Below are 23,302 nucleotides of genomic sequence, written 5' to 3'. Positions count from 1 at the left end.
CCACATAAAGCCTGCATTAGTAACTAGAAAGTTGGCAAGTGGCCAGGATGATCCCAGCTAATTTTTTTCTCCCTGAGATGCGTTTTATGAGTATATTCAACACTTTCAATTCCAAACAAAAATAGGAGATTTTAAAATTGAAAGAACTTACATATATACAATATCATTTATGAACTCAGCATGACACAAAACACTATTTTTAAGTACTTTTGAAATGGAGTCAATATTGTGATGCATGAAAAACATATATGAGATATGGTGACGGTCACTGACTTAGAAAACCACAGACCTAGGCTCACATTCTGAGGACACAGATCAAATCCCACCAGGGCAGCTACTGGAATCTAAATTCAATTATTACATCTGGCATTATAAAGTTTTTCAGTTATAGTGACCATATCATCCAATGCAAAAATCCATCTGGTTCACTAATGCCCTGCAGGAGAGGAAATTTGCCATCCTTACTGGTTCCAACTACATGCGACTCCACAGTCAAAGCAATGTGGTTGACTCACAAAAAATAAATCAAACACGCAGCCCAACACATTTAGCCTCGTCAGCAATGCTCATATCACATGAAAGAATAACAAAAAAAACATCAAAATCCCACAAACAGCAATTCCATCAGATCAGCTATTTTGGATGTTGGTTGAATAATAAACATTGGTGTAAACACCAGAAAAGCTCCCCTGAATTTTTGAACAGATAGGGGTCTCAGGTTAACATTGCATCTGAAAAACAGCATCGCCAACAGTGCAGTATGTCATCTGTTCTGCATTAATACCAGCCTAGATCATATGTTCAAGCCTCTGGAATTGAGCTTAAAATTCTGCCTTAGGTGACAGAAAGACTGTTGTTACTACTAAAGCAAGGTTGACACTATGATTCACAGAAACATAAAACTCATCTGTTGGTGAGCATGTGGTTGTATGACTGAAATTCTATCAACTGTAATACAGTCATTTTTATAATTTGTTCATGAGACATTAGCATTTTCACTATTGATGATATTATGTCACTGTCTTGAACTGCCATGTGTTGTAGATACATTCAGACTCCTGTTAGTGAGGAAACTCCAGGATTTTTGATTTATTGTTAGTGAAGGAGGTAGAGGTCATGAGTTTGGAAGACAAGTTTGAAGGAAGCCTGCTGAATTGTTACATGCATCTTTATCAACAGTGCACAGCCCTTAAACAATGGTGGTAAACATTTCAAGTGGTTTATAGATTGTCAATCAAGAAAATTATTTTTCTCCTGGCAGATGTCTAGTTTCTTGAATGTTACTGCAGCTACATACGTCTTCCATCCTCCAGGTATAATGTTGTCATAACCCATGAACCACCTTGAAGTTCTGCATAGATGTGAAACAAAAATAGATGGAATGTCGCTGTACACTACAATCAAACCTTGTAATGGAGGGAAGGTCATTGATAAAGTAGCTGAAGATCAGTGGACCTTGAACATTACTGTCAGGGACACCTAGCAAGGTGGTTAGGGACTGAGATGGTTGGCCTCCAACAACCACAAGCTTTGGGCTTCCAACAAGTAGAGAGTTTTCCCCAAATCACACTGACTTCAATATTGTTTGGGCTGTTTGATGCCACACTGGGCTAAATGCATCCTTCATAACAAAGGCAGTCACTCTCACTTTGTCTGAGATTCAGTTTGGTGTCCATATTCGGACAGTGGGTGCAATGAAATCTAAAGTTGAGTGACTCTGGTGAAACCAAAACATATACTGCTGGGCAAGTTATTGATTAGTGCTGTTTGATAGCACTGTCAATGCCACTATCCATCACCACTGGTGACTACAACTAGAGTGTGACCAGATTGAATTTATCCTGCTTTTTATGTACAGGAAATACTTAAACAAATTTCGTTATTGTCAGGTAGATGCCAAAGTTGTATCTCAACTGGAACAACTTGGCAAGGGGTGTTATTAGATCTAGAGTACAAGTTTTCAAAACTACAGACAGAATGTTGTCATAAGCCATGAACCATTATGCATTCAATGCTTTGAGCTGTTTCTTGACATACGAATATGGGACTTAGGAATAGGATCAGGCCATTTGGACTTTTGAGCCTTCTCCCCTATTAGTAGGATTCTGGCTGATTTGGTTGTTTCGTAGATCCACTTTCCTGTGCTCATCTCATAAGCATTAATTCACTTGTCAATCAAAAATCTACCAAACTTAGTCTTGAATAGTTTTAAATATGAAGCCACCTTTATTTTCTGGGATAAAGAATTCCACATAGCAATAAGTCTCAGAGAAAAAAGTTTCCTCATCTCTGCTTGAGAAGATTATGTCTTATTCTTAAACACTGCCCTCTAATTTTAGTTTCACCCACAAGTGGAAACGTCTTGAGTATCCACCATATCCTAACCCCTCAAGACGCGACATGTTTTAAAGACATCACCTCTCATTCTTCTAAACTCCAAAGGAGGTCGGCCTTACATGTTCAAGCTTGTTTCAAAGGAATGAGTCGAGTGAACTTTCTCTGAACTGCTTAGACAGCAATTGTACTTTTTTTTCTCAAATTTGACGGCTGAAACTAAATAGTACTCTAGACGTGTTCTCAGCAGCCATGTACAGCTGCAGTAAAAAAAAGTCACCTATTTTTATATTCCATTTCACTTGCATCTGCCTTCCTAATCACTTGCTGTACCTACATACTAAATTTCTGTGATTCATGTACCAGGACACTCAGAAACTTCTAACCAGCGAGTTCTTCAATTTCGCTTGATTTAAATAGTCGACTGCTTCAGTACTTTTCCTGCCAAACTGGACAAGTTCACACTCACCCACATTTTTATCCATCTGCCCATTTTTTCTGCAGGCTCTCCATCACATATTGACAACTTTCCCAGCTATCATGGTGTCACTGGCAAACTTAGTTACCATACATTTGTTGATATTGATTGTAAATAGTTGAAGACAGAGAACTGATATTTGTGGCACTCCACTGCTGACAGTTTGCCAACCTGAAAAAGACCATTTATCCCTACTCTCTGCATCCTATTAGTTAACCGATCATTTATCCATGCTAATATGTCACTTCCGCACCCCAACCCTACCCTTTGAGGTGACATGCAACCAAAAGCCTTTTTGAAATCCAAGGATACCATATCTATCGACACCCCTTTCTCTCAATGACCTTGTCAAAAAACTCTAATAGATTAGTTAAACAAGATTTCCCTTTCATAAAACTATGTTAGCTCTGTCTGATCAACTCGTGATTTTCTAAGAATCCTGCTGTAACCTCAGTGCAGGATTCCAGTACCTTCTCTTAACAGATGACCTTCAGTTTCCTGCTCTTTGCCTCTTAACTTTCTTAAATAATAGCTGTTTATTATTTTAGAACATGACGGAATACTTTCAATGTCTAAGGGCATTGTGCAAATTTATAACTAGTGCACTTGCTATCTACACCACTAGTCCTTTTTAAACTCTAGAATGTAGGCTGTTTGATTCTGGGCATTTTCAACCTTCAGGTTCGGCAGTTTTACCAGCACCTTTTCCCTGGCAATGATCATTGTTTTATGTTTATCCTTCCTTATTACACTTTGATATTCAAATTTTTTGGGAAGGTTCTGAATGAAGTCTCTTACTCTCAAGGATCAATGTGAGCTTTAGTTACTCTTTTCCGACTCAAACATATGTGTCAAAACTCTTACTTTTTAAAATTTTACAAGCTAACTTTCTTTTATACTCCACTTTTTACCCCTTATTATCTTTTCAGTCGTTATTTGCTACTTTTTAAAGACTGTCCAATCTTCTGACGTACTGCACAGCTTTGCAGATATGTATAGTGGTATTTGCAATTTAATACCAGCTTTCAACTTGTTTACACATGGCACATTTCTCAAACAGCCTTTCTGTCTCCTGTGGTAACGTTTTGCTAAGGGTTGTTCAATATCTCTTTAAAAAATTGGCATGTCAAGTCTACTACTCTCCCTTTTAACTGAGCTTCCCAGTTCACCTTAGCCAGTTCCAACTACATAACCTGAGAGATACTTTCGTTTGGGTTTAAAGCAAACTTAAATCTGTTTTTTTTAAACCATGTTTTGTAATCCCTCACTTCATTTTTTTGGTGCACTCTTACAATTAAATATTCTTGTCACCCTCTGGTTATCATTACCCAAATTGCAGCTCTTGTCTACGACTTTATTGTTTCCCTTTACTTTACCATACCTCCATAATATACAACCAATATCCCAGACCCCACCGTCTGTGTGTGGGTTTAATTCAGTGTGAGAATTTCAGATTGTTACTTGACTAATCTCCAAAAACAGTTCTCCCAATTTTGACAATTTCCAAGTGTTCAAACAGCGTGGGTCTGTCCAGCATTATTCTTATTCAGTGCCTAGCTAGTTAACTTCAGAGGACATTTGAGAGTCAACCATATTGTTGTCAATCTAGAGTAACAGGTAAGGATGACATTCTTTTTCCGCAAGGACATTAATAAACCAAGTGGATTTTTGCAACAATTCAATAGTTCCAAGTTCATAATTGAGACTTGCTTTTGTTAAACATTCAAACATACTAATGTTAAATTCTTTTGGCTGCCTTGAATGGGTGTAAATACTTATGTTCAGAGCATTATTCCAGGCCTCTGGATTACTAGTCAAGTAGCATTACATTCTCCCACTTTTCCTTTTGAAGACAACTGTTATCAGTGCATATTTCAGGTTTGAATTTTGAAAAGCAAAAAGTGTTTTTTTAAAGATAAGACTTATTTCCCCTTCTCAAATAAGGTTATTGATCCTGGGACCTGGACTTATTATTATTTTCATCAATTTAGCAATTATATTTTCCCATCAACTGCAGCCTGCTCTAAGTTGCAGTTTCCAGAAGGCCACAGTCAGTGTAAATGATTGTTATATCCGGAAATGACAACTAGTCACAAGTCTTAAACATAGAAAAATGACTATATTTCTGCCACATTTTAAAAATCTTATTATTGTGAAAAGCATTTTAAAAAGCATCACAGGGTTAATTTCTGACAGCCTATCCAATCTGTCTTCAATAAGCAATGGACACAGGAATCTTTATTACTTAGATTTAACAAAATAGGGCTTATGATGTATAAATAGCTGCCACATGGTCAATGGATCTGTTCACAGCCAAAGCCTGCAAATGGAGAAGTTGTAGCTGGTGGATTAAGTCATATCATATCAAAGAAAGGCAAGAACTGACAGCTGAAGAGGGAACTTCACAGCATGAGAATTGGGTTTTTTTTAATGCTCAGCCAGTAGGTTCCGTAGCCATGAGATATGAAGCCAGTGAATAGCTGGCTTTGGTTCCTGCATGTACTGCAGTATGCTAACACCAAACACTAGTCTACAACAGCACATGTTAAAACCACGACTAATGATTGGCTTTGCTGGGTTCCAAGATGGAGATCCGCCAGTACAAAAGAGATGCAGTTACAACAAAAGATGTACACTCCAGGCTTCAAAGACCAACAATCTACTGTCAATAAATAAAGCAATGACCTCAACTGCTTGCCAAGTTGTGTTTAAATTTTTTACCCTAATTTCTTTTTCACCAGTTGTTCAAATAATATGGGTCAAATGCATGATTTGTTTTGAAAAGTGCAAAAGTCAGTTGAGATTTTTATAAACGTAGAAAACAAGAGTGCTAAAATTGTACTGAAACAATCTTCATTTGGTATACGAACATGTTCAGAACAAAAGAAATTTAAAAACTGCTCTTTTTTGTCTTCATTAATATTCCTCTCCATTTCATATCAAATACCATACTGTACAGGGTAGGCATACTCCTCACTGAACTGTATATCAGAACTCTTACCTGCACCAACCATCTGTAAAACATACAAAATAACCTGTACAACACAGCACACAATATACTAAAATTATCCTCTGAAGCAAAACTGCAATGAAGAATTCCATACTGATACAATTCTTAGAGCTGGAACTTCAACATATGTTGTTTCCAAATTTTCCTGCTGTAAATTCAAGTTGGATAGTCTAATTCAAGATATGTTACTAACTTTGGGAGCACATGCCCTATATGGCAATATGCAGTAAAACGTCATCCAATTGTGTATTATTTGCAATGATTAAGTAATTGTACATCTATATCATTGATACTTTAAATTGTTTAAACCAACCAAATTGTTAGATTCAAACATGACGCTTCTTACAACATATGAAAAATATACACACCATTGACCCTCAAGTGATGAGCACCAAGGGTTGCACAAAAATGGGTCATCCATAAAATTTCTATTTTATCTCAGCAATTATAGTTTTAAATCCAGATGGAACATAAATGCCAACATAACTATATATTACATTTGCACATTAGAATGTTAATTCCTCAGGGATAAAGGAATCAATTATGTTTCCTCACTCATTTTTCTGTTTTTATCCTTACCTATTTCATTCCTTCTCCATTCCGTATATCTGCTTGTGTGACTATGCTTGATTTGTGATGAGTCCCAATTCTCAGCTTGCCAAAGTTTTCAACATGCTACATCTATTCCTAAGGTTCATCAATGTTGACATCAAAAATTAGCACTGCTCTCATTAGTGTTAAGAGAAAGGCAAAAATTTATATAGGAAATAAAGTTGCCCGAAAATCTACAAAAAGTGAGTTCTGACACAATACATATCAAATTTTACTTTGAACTATGGATGCTAGTCAGACTTTTCAAAATGAAATACAAAAGTAATCTAAACCTCTGCATAAGCAAGAAGGAGCCAGTTAAGTTACTGGAATGTTCCTGAAAATATTGGATACTAGGGCATGGAAGAAACATACGTACAATACTTCCAGGTGTCCCTAAAATCATCAGAATGTGAGCACAAAATGAATTGAGAAAGGAAAATGGAAAGAACAAGACCATAAGACATAGGAGCAGATGGTCATTCAGGCCATCGAGTCTGCACTGCACTTTCACTGAAATCAGGGTTAATCTGATAATACCCAACTCCACTCTCTTGGCTTTTTGCTGTGACCTTTGATTTCCATACTGATTAAAAATCTGTTTGTCTCAACCTTGAATATGCATACTGACCCAATGTCAACAATCCTCTCTGGTAAGAATTCCACAGATTCATTATCCTTTGAGAGAAGAAATTCTTCCGCATCTCTGTCCTAAATGTGTAACCACTCATTGTGAGATTACACTCTCTAGTCCTAGGCTCTGCAACAAGAAGAAATAACCTTTTGATATCTACCCTTTCAGGTCCCCTAAAAAACTTGTGTGTTTCAATAATGTCACCTCTCTTTCTCCTATATTTTCTTAAATCGAAGCGTGGGATGTGGGCATTACTGGCTGGCCAACATTTATTGCTCATCTCTAGTTGCCCTTGAGAAGGTGATGGAGAGCTGCCTGCTTGAACCGCTGCAGTCCACTTGCTGTGGGTTGACCCACAATACCATTAGGGAGGCAATTCCAAGACCAGGACCCAGTGATAGTGAAGGAATGGCTTGGAGGGGAACGTGAAAGGGGTAGTGTCTCATGTATCTTCTACCCTTGTCCTTCCAGACAGAAGTGGTCATAGGTTTGGAAGGTGCTGTCGGAGGATCTTTGGGTGAATTTCTGCAGTGCATCCTGGAGATAGTAGCAGCAGTGTGCACTGTCAGTGATGGAGGGAGTGAATGTTTGTTGATTAGGTGACAATCAAGTGGGCTACTTTGCCCTGAATGGTGTCAAGCATCATGAGTGTTGTTGGAGCTGCATCCAACAAGCAGAGAGTATTCCATCACATTCCCAACTTGTGCCTTGTAGATGATGGGCAGCTTTGGAAAGTCAGTAGGTGAATTACTTGCCGCAGTATTCCTAGCCTCTGACCTGCTCTTGCAGCCACTGTGTTTATCTGGTGAGTCCAACTGAGTTTCTGGTCAATCATAACACCAAGGATGTTGATAATGGGAGATTGTGTGATGATAACACCACTGGATATCAAGGGGTGGTGGTTGGATTGTCCCTTATTGGTGATGGTCACAGTCTAGCAGTTCTGTGGTGCGAATGTTGCTTGTCAATTGGCAGCCCAAGCCTAGCTATTGTCCAGACTTGTTGCATTTGAACATCATTTGCTTCAGTATCTGAGGAGTTGTGAATGGTACCGAATATTGTGCAATCATTGGCGAGCACCCCCACTTCTGACCTTATAATGGAGAAAAGGTCAATGATGAAGCAGCCAACCAATGATTGTTGGGCCAAGGACACTACCCTGAGGAATTGCTGCAGACATGTCCTGGAGCTGAGATGACTGACTTCCAACAAACACAACCATCTTTGTATATGCCAGGTATGACGCCAACCAATGAAAATTTTGCCTCCAATACTCATTGAATCCAGTTTTGCCAGGGTTCCTTGATACAATACTCAGTTGAACACAGCCTTGATGTTAAATGCTGTTACTCTCCCCTCATCTCTGGAACTCAGCTCTTTTGTCCAGGTCTGAAGCAAGGCTGTAATGAGGTCAGGAGCTGTGTTGTCAACAGAAACTGGGTGTCACTTAACAGGTTATTGTTGAGCAGGTACAACTTGATAGCACAACTGATGTCACCTTCCATCACTTTATTAATGATGGAGAGTAGACTGATGGGGCGGTAACAGGCTGGGTTAGATTTGTCTTTTTAGGTACAGGACATCCTGGGCAATCTTCTACATAGTTAGTTGGTGCCATTGTTGTAACTGTACTGGAATAGCTTGGCTAGGGTAGCAGCAAGTTCTGCAGCACAAGTCTTCAGTACTATTGCTGTCAAAATTTTGGATCCCTAGGCTTTGCAGTATCAAATATATCCAACCATTTCTTGATATCACGTGGAGTGAATATAATTGGCTGAAGATTGGCACCGGAGGCAGCTTTCTTTGAAAGCTTCAGCCTTATCTAAAACACTGATGTGCTGGGCTCTTCCATCATTGAGCAGAGAGATATCTGTGGAGCCTCCTCCTCCAGTGTTGTATAATTGTTCACCACTATTCACAACTGGATGTGGCAGATCGTAGATCTGATCCATTGGTTATGGGATCACTTGCTGTTTGGTATACAAGTAGTCCTGTTTGATAGCTTCACAAGGTTGACATCTCATTTTCAGGTATGCCTGGTGCTGTTTCTAGCATGCCCTCCTATACTCTCCAATGAGCCAGGGTTGATCACATGGCTTGATGGTAATGGTTGTGGGGGACTGCCAAACCATGAGGTTACAGATTGTGCTGGAGTACAATTCTGCTGCTGCTTATGGACGACAGCATCTCATGGATGCCCAGGCTTGCATTGCAAGATCTGTTTGAAGTCTGTCTCATATAGCATGGTGATAGTGCCACACAACATGATGGAGATTATTTTCAGTGTGAAGGCGGGACCTTGTCTTGTCAAGGACAGTGTGGTGGTCGCCCTTACCAATCCTTTCAAAGACAAATACATTTGCAGCTGGCAGATTGTTAAGGATGAGGTGAGGTATGATATTCTCCTCTTGTGGGTTTCCTCACACCACCTGTTGCGAGCAGCTATGTCCTTTATGAAGCAACCAGCTCAAGTAGCACTGCTGCCGAGCCACTCTTGGTTGTGGATATTGACATCACCCATCCAGAGGACATTCTGTGCCCTTGCTATCCTCTGTGCTTCCTCTAAGTGTTTCTCAACACGGAGGAGTACAAATTCATCAGCCGAGGGTGTTTAGTGTGAGGTAATCAGCACTGTAATAAAATTACAATAAGCACAGGCTCAAGCTCTTTAACCATTTCTCCAAGGATAGTCTGTCTACACCTATCATCAGGCTGTTGAACCTTCTCTGGGCTGCCTTAAGTGCCAGTAAATTTTCCCTTAGATAAGGGGCCTAAAACTGTTCACAGTCGGCCAGTTGCAGTCTAACTCATACCTTATATGGTTTCAGCAAAACCTCTCTTCTATTATATCCAATCTCAACATGGATTTAGTAAGGGGAGGTCGTGTCTGACAAACCTGTTGGAATTCTTTGAAGAGATGACAAGTAGGTTAGACCAGGGAAACCCAATGGATGTGGTCTATCTAGACTTCCAAAAGGCCTTTGATAAGGTGCCACACGGGAGGCTGCTGAGCAAGGTGAGGGCCCATGGTGTTCGAGGTGAGCTACTGGGATAGATTGAGGATTGGCTGTCTGACAGAAGGCAGAGCGTTGGGATAAAAGGTTCTTTTTCGGAATGGCAGCCAGTGACAAGTGGTATCCCGCAGGGTTCAGTGTTGGGGCCGCAGCTGTTCACATTATATATCAATGATCTGGATGAAGGGACTGGGGGCATTCTAGCGAAGTTTGCCGATGATACAAAGTTAGGTGGACAGGCAGGTAGTACTGAGGAAGTGGGGAGGCTGCAGAAGGATCTAGACAGTTTGGGAGAGTGGTCCAGGAAATGGCTGATAGAATTCAACGTGAGCAGATGCGAGGTCTTGCACTTTGGAAAAAAGAATAAAAGCAAATACTACTTGCTAAACGGTGAGAAAATTCATAAAGCCAAAGTACAAAGGGATCTGGGAGTGCTAGTCGAGGATTCTCTGAAAGTAAACATGCAAGTTGAGTCCGTGATTAAGAAAGCAAATGCAATGTTGTCACTTATCTCAAGAGGGTTGGAATATAAAAGCACCGTTGTGCCATTGAGACTTTATAAAGCTCTGGTTAGGCCCCATTTGGAGTACTGTGTCCAGTTTTGGTCCCCACACCTCAGGAAGGATATACTGGCACTGAAACGTGTCCAGCAGAGATTCACATGGATAATCCCTGGAATGGTTGGTCTAACATACAAGGAACAGCTGAGGATCCTGGGATTGTATTCATTGGAGTTTAGAAGATTAAGGGGAGACTTAATAGCAACTTACAAGATAATACGTGACTTGGAAAGGGTGGACGTTAGGAAATTGTTTCCGTTAGGTGAGGAGACGAGGACCCGTGGACACAGCCTTAGAATTAGAGGGGGTCAATTCAGAACAGAAATGCAGAGACATTTCTTCAGCCAGAGAGTGTTGGAATTGTGGAATTCATTGCCGCAGAGTGCAGTGGACGCCAGGACACTAAATGTCTTCAAGGCAGAGATTGATAAATTCTTGATGTCACGAGGAATTAAGGGCTACAGGGAGAATGCTGGAGTTGAAATGCCCATCAGCCATGATTGAATGGCGGAGTGGACTCGATGGGCCGAATGACCTTACTTCCACTCCTATGTCTTATGGTCTATTTGAAATGAAGGACAACATTCCATTTCTCTTCCATATTAGTGGGCGGCACGGTGGCACAGTGGTTAGCACTGCTGCCTCACAGCGCCTGTAGACCCGGGTTCAATTCCCGACTCAGGCGACTGACTGTGTGGAGTTTGCACGTTCTCCCCGTGTCTGCGTGGGTTTCCTCCGGGTGCTCCGGTTTCCTCCCACAGTCCAAAGATGTGCGGGTCAGGTGAATTGGCCAAGCTAAATTGCCCGTAGTGTTAGGTAAGGGGTAAATGTAGGGGTATGGGTGGGTTGCGCTTCGGCGGGTCGGTGTGGACTTGTTGGGCCGAAGGGCCTGTTTCCACACTGTAAGTCTAATCTAATTACCCACATAACTTAGATGCTGGTTTTTTAGCAATTAATGGATGAAAATTCCTAAATCCATCAATTCTGAAGCTTTCTGCAGTCTTTCTCTATTTATACAATAATCAGCTCCTCTAGTCTTCCTGCCAAAATGTATAAACTCTCATTTTCTCATATTATATTCTGTCAGGTCTTTCCCACTCACTTAACCTCTCTATATCCCTTAGCAGGCTCTTTGTGTCATCCTCACCAATTGCTTTCCCACTGATTTTTCTGTCACCCACAACTTGGCTATCATGCACTCACTTTCCTCTTCCAAGTGATTATCGTACATTACCTGTATAAGCTTTCTCACATTTTAAGACTTAACAGCAGTTTGTGTGATGTCAAATGAAAACCTCCTTTTTTACATCTAAATGTTAAAGTCAGAGGCTCTCCAGATAAAAACTTCAGGCCTCATTAAAATGTTGCTGGCAAATGTAGAGACACGCTGATGTTGAGAACCCCAAGATTGGAAAATCAAAGACTTATCTAAGGCTGTGATTTAGCTGGGTTAAAATCTGCACAAAAGGCTTGGTCCAGAGATCAGGTGTCATGAGAGATCAGGAAGACTTTTGTAGTACTGGAGATCCAGAGGAAAGGCTGGGGCATGTAGAATTGGGGACAGAAGCTTTGGTGGTCAGAAGATGCTCAAAATTGGGGTCAGAAGGAGCAGGAAGCTTAACGTTACTTATCTTCTTTGCTGTGTCATGGTAACTATTTTCATCAAGTAAAACCCTCAGCAACATTGATCGGTTCAGATCAAACTAATCCTGGAAAGCAATCTCACTAGGGTATTTGTAACCTTAAATGCAAAGAGTCCAATACCTGATTCAGGCAGGAGTGATCACTATCTTTGTGGAAAGCGATGACCAAGCAGTATTATTGTTAGTTTATTTGAATCCTGCAATAGCAGATCGTGGAATTTGAATTCAATGAGTATCTGGCATTAAGAATCTAACGATGACCCATGATACTACTGCTGATGGTTGGATAAACCCACCTGGAATCATTCAGAGAAAGAAATCTGCCATCCTCACCTGGTTTGGCCTACATATGACTCCAGACCCACAGGAAGTTGGTTGACTCTCAACTGCCCTCTAAAATAGCCTTGTAAAATACTCAATTGTATTAACTGTGTGAAAGAAATGAAACCAGGTGAACCAGCTGACATCGTTCAAGGCATTAGAAACCACAACAGGAAAAACAGCCTTGTGGACCCTGCTAACATTTGAGAGCTAATACCAAAACTAGGACAGCTGTCTCACAGGTTAGTAAAGCAACAGCCTGACACAGTCATACTCTCAGTCATATCTCACAAACAATGTCCCAGACACCACCATCATTACCCCTCATATGACCTGTCCCCCCGACAGTGACAGATCTAGTAGAGGTGGCAACACAGTGGTATACAGTTAGGAGGGAGTTGCCCTGGGAGTTCTCAACATTGACTTGAACCCGATGAAATCTCATGGCATCAAGTCAAAGATGGGCAAAAAAAACCTCCTGCTAATTACGATAAACTGTTCTCCCTCAGCTAATGAATCAATACTTTTGCCTGTTGAACATACAAGTGTACGGAGGATGGCATGGGCACAGAAAGCACTCTGGGTGGCGAATTTCAATGTCAGTAGCACATGTGGTGGGGGAAACCAACCTGCCTGTTGCAAATGCACCTATCCATGACAATATCAATAAAAGAAACCACTACACAGGCCTCATGGAAACTAAGTCCCTCCTTCACATTGAGATTACACTCCTTCGTGTTGTGTGGTACGATCACTGTGTTGAACGAGACAGACTTCAACAGAATTAGCAACCAAGACTAGGCATCCATATGGCGAAACAGTAATTTATTTACCCTTCACTCAATCTAGTCTACCGTATTTGCTACTCATAAAGCAGTCTCCTCTACATTAGGGATTATCAACAGCAGCGGAATTCTACTCTGCAACCTCATGGCCTAATATATCCTCACTCTACTATTATAATCAAGCCAGAGGATTAATGTGTGTCTGATAGTTGCATCCTGCTGGAGGTGGCAAAAATGACAGTTTATGATTCTATGGATGTGGAAGCTGGTAGAGTTGAAAGTGAGGACAAGGGTCTCTATCGTTGTTATGGGAGGGAAGGAAAGGGGTGAGAGGGGAAGTGTGGGAAATGGGTGAGACAGGGCTGAAGGCCTTGTCAACCATGATGGTGGGGAATCCTCAGCTGAGGGAAAAGGTGGCATTTCTGAGGTCCCCAAGGAAGGTGGCATTATCAGAACAGATGTAATAGAGTCAAGGCAATTAGGAGAATAGAATGAAGCAGTGTACAGGAAGCATATTCCCCACCCCTCCTACATTAGGGTTTCACAGGGACTGTTCCTTTCAAAATATCCTGTTCCACTCCTAGCACTTTCCCATAGCCCCCAAGCAATCACACATTGTGCAACTTTTCCTCCCACCTCACCACCCAAGGCTCCAGACACACGTTCCAGGTGAAGTGGTGATTTTTAGATTAGATTAGATTATTTACAGTGTGGAAACAGGCCCTTTGGCCCAAGAAGTCCACACCGACCCGCCGAAGCGCAACCCACCCATACCCCTACATTTACCCCTTACCTAACACTATGGGCAATTTAGCATGGCCAATTCACCTGACCCACACATCTTTGGACTGTGGGAGGAAACCGGAGCACCCAGAGGAAACCCACGCTGACACGGGGAGAACGTGCAAACTCCACACAGTCAGTTGCTTGAGTCGGGAATTGAACCCGGGTCTCAGGCGCTGTGAGGCAGCAGTGCTAACCACTGTGCCACCGTGCTGCGCACAATAAAAGCCTACTGCACCTGGTATTCCCAGGCGATCTCCCATCCAAATACTAACCAGGCCTGAGTCTGCTTAGCTTCCGAGATCAGGCATTTTCAGACTAGTATGGCCGTAGATTTATTTACACCACCCTATCTAGTCTATCATATTCGCTTCTCACAAAGCAGTGTTATCTCCACTGGGGAGACAAAATGCAGACTGGATGATTATGTTGACGAACAGCTAGGTTCTGAGCTTCTCGTTGTCAGCCATGTCAACATACCATGTTCTCATTTCTGCCAAAATTTCTGTTGCAGGCCAACTGCAGGCTTCAGTAAAGCTCAATGCAAACTGCAAGACCAATATCTTACCTTTCGCTTAAGTACCTTACAGACTTCAGGACCAACACTGAGTTTAACAATTTCAGTGTGTGAATCCCTCCTTCCTTGCCTATTACCTATCCCCACAACCACAGCTCCTGTTGTGAAAAGGGTTTAATGATCAGTACCAATATCACCTACCTAGTTTCTCTTTTTACTTGACTTAATATTGACAATTCCTTTGCCTGCCTATCAACTTTCTTTCTCTGGTTTCCATCTCCGCCCGTCTGCTCACTAACGCTCCCCAATCATCACCATAAATACTATTTTCCTAGCTGCTTTTGGTTCAAAATATTAACTCAGTTTTCTCTTCAGACACTGACAGACCTGCTGAATTTCTCCAGCAATTTCAGTTGTTTGTTTTAGATCTCCAGCAATTTCAGTTAATTGTTCTATTTTGTAAAACCAGTAGGATTAGTAAACAAGAACAGTCAGGTTCCACATGGTTGCTCAAGGGTCAATCATAATCATTGCTGCAATAAATTATAAATAACGATCAAGTTAGGTTATGTTTAAAATAATTAAAAATCTGTTCTGCACTTGGTGTAAAAAGTAAGGACAAGATTTATAATGAATCTTAAAAAAAGACGATCAGATGGTTGTGTGAAAGATTGCAAATCTATTGTTGCATTAGTGATGGGTGTGATGGTTCAGGTGAAACTTTTTTGAATGAACTGCTCTGTTAGAGATCATCTAGTTCGGATATTAATGGTTAATAAGACTCATTCTTCTACTGCTTCTGGTACACTTCTTGTTGCCTTGGAGATGGTAGAGGGTAATTCCTTATGATAGTAACTGAATGGATCATAAAACAGATCATCACAAGTTTGGATACACACTCGGGTCTGCAGAATGTTTCTGGTAAAGCTTATTTTATGGTACATCAGATCCAGAAAGGAAAAAGATCCTTTAGCACAACATAAAACGATTATGCTAATATTTTAATTATTAATTTGAATTCTTCTGGAGTATGTCATATGTAGCCCAATCCAATATGGCAATAGTATACCTTGTGAGAGTTGATGGTCAGACACACATTATTCCTCTGCTATCAGTTTTGTAGGCCAAGTGCTTGCAATCTGCACCACAGAGTACAAGCACAGGAGAATTGATCATTCTTTGCCAAAGATTCAAACAGTAAAATATACTAGTAAAATGTGCTGAGGCAGATATTATTCATGTCATTTCTAAACAGACATAACAATATAAATCTCTGATTTATTTCAGAATGAGAAGATAACACTGCTGTTGACAAACAGTTGAATCTTTAAAGCTGCTTTAAGATATTTTATTTTCTTTAAACAAAAGCTAAATAAAATGGTCTCAATATTAAGTGGCCAGGATGGAAAGGAATGGTTCACAGGGCAATGGGGTGTTAAAAAGTGAAACGGGCAAAATACAATACTCAACCTGTCACAAATCTCCATTTTCTGGGGAAACTGGGGCAAACATTCAGCTTGTACCCAGCATATCAACTAGACCAGGCTACATCTCTGAGCTCTTCATTCTGTAATAGCATTCACTCAGTCTGCACCTACCTAGAATCTCAGAATATTTTTGCCTTGCATGGATTGTCTTTTTGCACCGTGCCTCTCAGCTAAAGCTATCAGGCTCATATTACTTCTGTCTACCCTTGCTGTTCAGCGCACAATACAAAACCAGGAAGCTTGTCAGTGTCAGTCCGTGTTGTCATATAAAGGGGGATAGCCTTTGTTCAGGGGATCATGACTAGCCTGATTGTGGCCTCAATCCCCACTTTCCCCATCTCCTTTGAGACCTTTGTCAATCAAAAGTGTAACAGCTCAGCCTTGAAGACATTCAGGGAATTAAGAAAAAGAGGCAGAACAGAGTTGAGGGGCTAAATTTCCCATTCCTGCTTCTAATCATTCCTGATGAAGGGCTCCGGCCCGAAACGTCAAATTTCCTGTTCCTAGGATGCTGCCTAACCTGCTGTGCTTTAACCAGCAACACATTTTCAGCTCTGATCTCCAGCATCTGCAGACCTCACTTTTTACTCCAAGAAATTTTTTACATTGGCTTTCTCAACACAGTCTTTAATTGTAATTGACTTAAGTCTTAAATTTAAAGTGATTCCCAAAACCCAAGAAAAGCACCCTTAATCAAAGTTTCAACTTTACGAAAGAAAACCTTTACTGAGAGATTACTGGAAATTTCTCTCCCCTGTTGAAGCATACTCTCCCAGCAGAAAACCTTGGTCAATAAATCTAAATTTTTAGTTGCGTGGATTTTCTAAACTAAAATATTAAATTTTAGTCAATGAACATTTCAACATCCAGTCCAGAAGACTGACCCAACATAGCAAGCTCAGTACTAAAATATTATACTATACAAGATATACAGCAATTAAGTATTTCAAATTTATTTAATCTCTTTGGGATTTATACACATTAATGAAAATAATATAAGTTGTGAACAAGATGACTACCAAATCAGATTTCAAAAATGATGGAAAAAGTTGAGAAATCTATATTCTGGTCTTTCAAACTTAACCTTAAAGCATCCTTAATGTGAGATTTTGTAAAAACATCCGTCTTCTTCTATGATTTAAGACAATGGATACTACAGTGAGAAGATGCAATACAGTTCCATTTTCTTACAAAAACAGCAGCTGTAAAGATAGTCAAGTATAACAGTAAATGGGAAACTCGGAAAGTACCTTTATCTTTATTTGTGCTAATTAGAAAAATACATTGAGGAGGCTATGCAAATATTCTCAGGAGTGTATAAAAGATTCCGAGCCACATTTTGACGGAGTTTTCCCATTGGTATGGATCATCATCAAAACAGATTATTAAGTCCTCTATATCCATTGTTTACGGTCCCATACTGTAAACAAGGAAGCCACCACATTTTTCCACAGTATAACAGTGACTACACTTTAAGAGTAATCTATTGTTTTAAAATACTTTCAGGATGTTACAAAGTCATTAAAAGTATGATTCAAAAGATTGTTATTTATGTGTATTTTATAACTGTGTCTACATTAATATAAAATTAAAATAAATTGTATCATCAATAGTCACAGGTAAGGTGCCAGAAGACTGGAGGTTGGCAAACGTGGTGCCACTGTTTTAGAAGGGCAGTCAAGGCAAGCCATGGAACTATAGACCGGTGAGTCTGACCTTGGTGGTGGGCAAGTTGTTGGAGGGAATCCTGAGGGATAGGATGTACATGTAATTGGAAAGGCAAGGACTGATTCAGGATAGTCAACATGGCTTTGTGCATGGGAAATCATGTCTCACAAACTTGATTGAGTTTTTTGAAGAAGATTGATGAGGGCAGAGCAATAGATGTGATCTATATGGACTTCAGTAAGGCGTTCAACAAGGTTCCCATGGGAGACTTATTAGCAAGGTTATGTCTCATGGAATACAGGGAGAACTAGCCATTTGGATACAGAACTGGCTCAAAGGTAGAAGACAGAGGGTGGTGGTGGAGGGTTGTTTTTCAGACTGGAGGCCTGTGACCAGTGGAGTGCCACAAGGATCGGTGCTGGGCCCTCTACTTTTTGTCATTTACATAAACGATTTGGATGCGAGCATAAAAGGTACAGTTAGTAAATTTGCAGATGATATCAAAATTGGAGGTGTAGTGGACAGCGAAGAAGGTTACTTCAGACTACAACAGGATCTGGACCAGATGGGCCAATGGGCAGAGAAGTGGCAGATGGAGTTTAATTCAGATAAATGCCACGTGCCGCATTTTGGGAAAGCAAATCTTCGCAGGAGGTATACACTTCATGGTAAGGTCCTAGGGAGTGTTGTTGAACAAAGAGACCTTGGAGTGCAGGTTCATAGCTCCTTGAAAGTGGAGTCGCAGGTAGATAGGATAGTGAAGGCGGCGTTTGGTATGCTTTCCTTTATTGGTCAGAGCATTGAGTACAGGAGTTGGAAGGTCATGTTGCGGCACTACAGGACATTGATTAGGCCACTGTTGGAATACTGCGTGCAATTCAGGTCTCCTTCCTATCGGAAAGATGTTGTGAAACTTGAAAGGGTTCAGAAAAGATTTACAAGGATGTTGCCAGGGTTGGAGGATCTGAGCTACAGGGAGAGGCTGAACAGGCTGGGGTTGTTTTCTCTGGAATGTCAGAGGCTGAGGGGTGACCTTACAGAGGTTTACAAAATTATGAGGGGCATGGATAGGATAAATAGACAAAGTCTTTTCCCTGGGGTCGGGAGTCCAGAACTAGAGGGCATAGGTTTAGGGTGAGAGGGGAAAGATGTAAAAGAGACCTACAGGGCAACTTTTTCACGCAGAGGGTGGTGCGTGTATAGAATGAGCTGTCAGAAGATGTGGTGCAGGCTGGTATAATTGCAACCTTTAAAAGGCATTTGGATGGGTATATGAATAGGAAGGGTTTGGAGGGATATGGGCCGGGTGCTGGCAATTGGGACTAGATTGGGTTGGGATATCTGGTTGGCATGGACGGGTTGGACCGAACGGTCCGTTTCCATGCTGTACATCTCTATGACTCGAAAATAAATTGATCAAAATAACCTACGTTCTGGGGTATTAGTTCTTTTCATGGTCACACAAATCTTCCAAGAATCGCCAAAACAATTTAGAAAATGCATCCCTAATGAAATCTCAAAATATCCAAGTTGACCTCCCTTTAGGTACTCTGCATCATACATACAAATCTTCAGCCAATTTGATTCACTCAATGCACTTCTAAGAAGTTGATGGGCGTGACAAGTTTCTGGCAACGCACTTAAAACATATGCTCCAGAAATAACCATGTTCTGGCAAAGCTACTCCTGTGTAGGTAGAAAACTTACTTCTGGCCAGCAAGGTAGAAAATTCCCCAAGTATGGCCTGATCACAAAGAGGACAAATCTAACCCACACAATTATCAACACATCGGTACACTGTCAATCATCCACAGAATGATAGAAGGTGTTATCAAATAACACTTTGCAATAATATGATCACTGATACTCAGTTTGGATTCTGTCACAGACAGCATTACAACCTTAGTCCACACACGGACAGAAAAGCTGAACTCAACAGACAAACTGAAAACAACTACCTTTGACATCTAGGCTGCATTAGATCAAGCATGGCACCAAGGAGTCCTTGCAGAATTTAACTCAACGGGAATCAGAAGAAAACTCTCCACTGATTAGCATAATGTCCAGCATAAAAGGAGCATACTTGTATTTGTTGGAGTTCCCAGGACATCACTCAGGAGTTCATCATGGCAATGTTCTATGTCAAACAATCTTTAGCTACCAAACCCAAATAAATACTGCAGCTACAAAGGCAGGTTAGAGGCTGAGAATCCTGTAGCTTGAAGCTCACCATCTGATGTTTCATAGCGCCCACCGTCTACAAGGTATAAGTCAGGCATTTAATGAAATAATCTCCAATGGCCTGGATGGGTGCAACTCCAAGAAAACTCATGAATATTGACACTATGTAGGACAACGCAGCCTGCTTAATTGGCACCTTGCCCATCATTAAATATTCAGTCTCTCTAAAGCCAATACACAGTGGCTGCAAAGTATACACTGCAGTGATTCATGAAGATTTTTCTAGCAACAGACACATGGGAACAACCTGCAAGGTGCTCTGTAGGTCACATGCCATCCTGACTTGGAACTACTTTGTCACTGTTGTTGGATCAAAATCCTGGAACACTCTCCCTAACAGCATCTTGGGTGCATCTCCACCATAGAAACTGCAGCAACTTAAGAAAGTAGCTCACCATCACCACCTCAAGGACAATTATGAATAGTCACCAAAGTCTGGCTCAGCTAACAACAGCCAATCCTGTGGAAGAATATTGTTCAGTGTCCTGAAGTAGAAATGTACAGAAAATCCCAAAGGTGGACAGACAATAAATAGTTTTGTTATATTTAAAATGGATCTGAAAACCATTTTTCTGAAGTTGTTTATATCTTAGATTCATTTTCTGGTAACCACATTGCCCTTTTCCCATACAATGTGGTGCAATGAACTCTGTCCAGTGAAAATGTTTCTTACTATCAAACATAAATAGATATAGGTGCAATTAACTCAGAACCTAACACATGTTTCTGTGGTGTATTGTTGAAGTAGAACTGGTAGGATATTATTCAAACTTTTTAACCCATAATCCTTGCTCAGCCATAGCACACTGCAACTCTTTCCAGACTAATATATTACCTCTATGTTTATTTAAATATTGGTTGAATTTCAATTCCTTTCTCCTTGTGAACTAGTTAGGATGAAATATATTTGTTGTCACAAAACTGTACGGCAAGTTTACAAATAAACTGGTGGGCATCTTGAAGGCTGAGAAATATATATATGTTTTCTCCATGGGTGTGAAAGATCTTGTTGTCATGATTCAATGTGTTGTGGTTACAACAGTGCAAAAGGTTAGTTTATTTTATTGTTTGCATTTCTATTTGCACAAACCTTTGGAAGCAAACCTATAGGACATCTTTCCCACTTGCACAGGATCATGACAAGTAATCTTCTTTAAAACTAATTTGAAAGCAACAGCAATATCTGGAAGCTCTCAAATCAAAACACAGGGATTCTGTGTTAAAAATATATTTGATCCTGCAAGCTGCCGATGTACTCTTGATCAGGTTCATATCTGCATCTGCATCATGATGAAGCACCAAGGTATAGAAATAGTGCTATTTAAAGGTGGTGCAGCTGATACGGTTTGCTGATTAATTTGATTGACGTTGTTTTGTTTTACAGTCCAATGCCAATCATATAGTTTTTTTTAAATTACCATAAATAACTCTCCTGCACACAAATAAATGGCCTAGATCTTGTGTGGGATGATAGGTACTGCAATTGTGTGGACAGTACTTCTGCATTGATGTGGAAGTCTTAATATAGTTATCATCTTAGGCAACACCCCACAGGTTGAAACTTCTAATGGGCAAACACTAGAGAATAGACCCAGACTTTGAATTTAGAATTAGAAACATTGCATTGTTCTGACAGACTTGCCTTAATAGTTATCCAGAAAACGTTAGAGGAAATAAACCTGCCTGTTGGGTAACTGTTATAGTAGTAAACTATCAATTTTCAACTGTTATCATTAGATTTTAATTGCTGGAGCCTTTCATGGAATTAAGATTTTTTTTAAATATAAAAAAATAGCCAAAGTTAATAGCCAAGCTTCATGGAACCTTCCATAAACAAAAGCCAAACTGAACTGAAATTAACCGGTCAACAAAATGAGTGAAAAAAAAAGCCAGATATGGGAATGCATAAATGAAGTGCATTTCAGACAACAGCTTTTGGGCAGAGCAGATTGGGAGAAAATAGATTTGTAACAGAAGAACTGCAAGTTTATTTCTCTAACTCTCCTTGTTTTCTTTCAGACCTTCAAAAAATAACATCCAGTGGTAAAGTCACTGGAGAAACATCATTCACTGAATTCAAGGATATCTACAGATTTCACTTCTGGTAAGGATACAAGTCATCAACTAAACAACTGTGGTCTCAAGTTAAACTAAACACAAAGAACTCTCAGGGCTTTTTTTTAGAAACTACGTATTATTGATATTGCTTTTAAGTGAGACATTCTCACCTTTTTACTTTTGTTTGGCGGTTGTGTGCATTTGATGTTACATTTCATGTTTCTCAACATTACCGAGCCATAAATTCCTTTCTTTTGCTTAAGAAAATCTTTTAAATGACACCCTACTCTCTCACCCATTTGGATCTTACCTCCTCAATCAATTACCACCTTGCCCGTTTAACCACCTGCCATCCTACCCTTCTGGTATTCAACCCTTCAGCCAACAATTATCCAAATCCTCACTAATTTGGCATCCTACCATCTCAACTATCTAGTACCCTTTAACCTAATTTGCTTTACTCATTTACCTTTTCTCAGTGAATATAAAGAAGCCTCAGGATCTTGAAAACTTGGAATACAGTCGAGAACCAGTCTGCTGTTGACTCACACACTCAGAGTTCTTGACTGGTACAATTCAACAGTGGCTTGTCTGCCAGCGTAGGCTGAAGGGGGATTGGAACTTTATTTGCTCAAATCCGTGTATGATCTATGGCACAGGTGGGAGCAAGAACAAAATTACATTCCTGAAATTTTTTGCAACTTCGCTGATACCATCTCCAGGTGACTCCCACCCCGCGATCAACCTGAAAAGATACCTGCCATAGTCACCGTTCCTGGATTTATGGGTTGCTGTGCCACTAGCAGCTATGGAATCTTACACAGCATGACTGCTCATAGGGGCTGCCAATCGTGAATAATTGGCAGCTTCATGCAAAGCAAGCCAATATTCTTCCAGGAAGACATTCGAGCAGAAAACCGACAGAGTGGCTACACAAGAATCTGATGGTTATAATGTCTGGTGGGCTTTTCTGTTTATGGCAACTGTTTTGTCCTTTTTTATGTCTGTCATCATTACATCAAAAAGCAGAAGATTCCATCTTGTATCAATAGATGACTATGATTAAAGTGCATCTAAGGAATAATTTACATGCTATAAATTAGTTTGCCCAAATATCAAACAATAACTTACTTACTAGCACTAATGATTGTATATAAATTGACTCAGATTTCTGGATT

At 40.3% G+C, this 23,302-nt stretch overlaps 1 protein-coding gene and 1 pseudogene across 1 annotated transcript in view; both read right to left on the bottom strand.

The window, feature by feature from the left end:
• Window positions 1–23,302, bottom strand: part of gpatch2 (G patch domain containing 2) — a 298,747-nt gene that overhangs the window by 211,738 nt on the left and 63,707 nt on the right. The window lies entirely within an intron of this gene.
• On the bottom strand, window positions 14,380–14,488 carry LOC132819938 (5S ribosomal RNA; annotated as a pseudogene).

The sequence above is a fragment of the Hemiscyllium ocellatum genome, chromosome 10 (assembly GCF_020745735.1).
Source record: "Hemiscyllium ocellatum isolate sHemOce1 chromosome 10, sHemOce1.pat.X.cur, whole genome shotgun sequence".
Taxonomy (NCBI): domain Eukaryota; kingdom Metazoa; phylum Chordata; class Chondrichthyes; order Orectolobiformes; family Hemiscylliidae; genus Hemiscyllium; species Hemiscyllium ocellatum.
The sequence above is the reverse complement of the archived record's forward strand: the minus strand, read 5'-3'. Positions and strand labels throughout refer to the sequence as shown.